Raw genomic sequence first — 2,343 nt, forward strand, 5'->3', positions numbered from 1 at the left:
TACAGTATTTTCTTATGAAACTGTTATGGCATGATTTTTTAACACTGAAGACATAATCCATAGTAACTTGTGACTAGTGTTTCCCTGTTTTTAAGTCAGAATTGACAGAAAAACTGGAATGGTGCTGGCACTCTTCTTCCTCTTCAGTACTTCAATTCTGTGTTGTAATAGGGTTTAGGGTGGGAGGACCACCTGGGCCCTTTGGCTGGCTGACTCAGACACCTCGACCCTTCTAGGTAGACTAGAAGATGAATGCAGACAAGTGGACCAGAGAGCCTTGCTTGTCCCTGGAAATGCTAACTCACATCTCTGGTATCAATCAAGAGAGAAGCTCCTATGTCAGCTTCAGGCCAAAGAAGATACTTAAGACAGTATCAAGGGCCCTGAAGTCACTCTGGCTACAGATCTATTTGTTTTTTTGTGGGGTGTGTGTGTGTGTGTGTGTGTGTGTGTGTGTTTATTTATGTATTTTTATTTTTATTTTTTAAATTTACATCCAAGTTAGCATATAGTGCAGCAGTGATTTCAGGAGTAGATTCCGTAATGCCCCTTACCCATTTAGCCCATCCCCCCCCCCCACAACCTCTCCAGTAACCCTGTTTGTTCTCTGTATTTAAGAGTCTCATGTTTTGTCCCCCTCCCTGTTTTTATATTATTTTTGCTTCCCTTCCCTTGTGTTCATTTGTTCTGTCTTAAAGTCCTCATATGAGTGAAGTCATATATTTGTCTTTCTCTAATTTCACTTCCATCCATGTAGTTGCAAATGGCAAGATTTCAGTCTTTTTGATTGCCGAGCAATACTCCATTGTATATATATACCACATCTTCTTTATCCATTCGTCCATCGATGGACATTTGGGCTCTTTCCATACTTTGGCTATTGGCAATAGTGCTGCTATAAACATTGGGGTGCATGTACCTCTTCGAAACAGCATACCTACATCCCTCAGATAAATACTTAGTAGTGCAGTTGCTGGGTCGTAGGGTAGTTCTATTTTTAACCTTTTGAGGAACCTCCACACTGTTTTCCAGAGGGGCTGCACCAGTTTGCATTCCCACCAGCAGTGCAAAAGAGATCCTCTTTCTCCACATCCTCACCAACATCTGTTGTTGCCTGAGTTGTTAACAACAGATCTGTTTGGTAAGCCTGAGTGTGAGGCAGCCAAATATTTTGTTGCTATAATGCTGTATAGCTGCTCAGATATAGCTCAGTTTTCATGGATTTGTTTCATCTAATTTTATTTTTTAATTTTTTTTTACATGTATTTATTTATTTTTGAGAGACAGAGACAGCACAAGCGGGGGATGGGCAGAGAGAGGAGACACAGAATCTGAAGCAGGCTCCAGGCTCTGAGCGGTCAGCACAGAGACCGACGTGGGGCTCGAACTCACAAACCGCGAGATCATGACCCGAGCCGAAATTGGACGCTCAACCGACTGAGCCACCCAGGCGCCCCTGTTTCATCTAATTTTAGTTTTTCCATTAAAGTAGTCAATATCAGTAGCAGGTGAAAAGTATTTGTAATGATCATTTAGCAATGATAAATTCTTTTTGATATTTGATTTAGTAATTTCAAAAAGTGGTTAACTTTTACTTTAGTTATGGTTATTCCTGGGCATAATTCTTACAGAGGCAACACTGTTCATAATACTATATTTTAAAAAGAAGGTAGGGGCATCTGGGTGGCTCAGGCAGTTCAGTGGCCACCTCAGGTCAGGATCTCGTGGTTCACAAGTTCGAGCCATGTTGGGCCTTGTGCTGACAGCTCAGAGCCTGGAGCCTCCTTCAGATTTTGTGTCTACCTCTCTCTGCCCCTCCCCCGCTCATGCTCTCTCTCCCTCTCTCAAAAAAAATAAACATTAAGAAAAAGAAGGCATCTTACACTACCTGTTAAGCACTAGAAGGGAAATTGCTGTTTTAAAACTTTTTTCTGGTTAAAGACAAGAGTAAAAGCAGTAAGTGGGGTGCCTAATGAATGGAATATGACAAAAATTTATCTTGAGGAAATAGTTCTTAAATGCTGTGGAAGGTTCTTGATAGCTGTAATTTGGGCCTAGTGACACTACACATACTAGGAAATTCAAGTTTTTTATAATGCAAATCCATCACAATAGTGACTCACTGAAAAAATGTTTGACAGAAAACCTTTTTTTTTTTTAATGTTTATTTTTGAGAGAGAGACACAGAATCTCAAGCAGTCTCTAGGCTCTGAGCTGTCAGCACAGAGCTCAATGTGAGGGTCAAACTCACAAACCATGAGATCATGACCCAGGCTGAAGTTGGATGGTTAAGTGACTGAGCCACCCAGGTGCCCCTGACATTTGTTTTAGGTTCTGCCATTT

The sequence above is a fragment of the Felis catus genome, chromosome B2 (genome assembly GCF_018350175.1).
Source record: "Felis catus isolate Fca126 chromosome B2, F.catus_Fca126_mat1.0, whole genome shotgun sequence".
NCBI lineage: Eukaryota > Metazoa > Chordata > Mammalia > Carnivora > Felidae > Felis > Felis catus.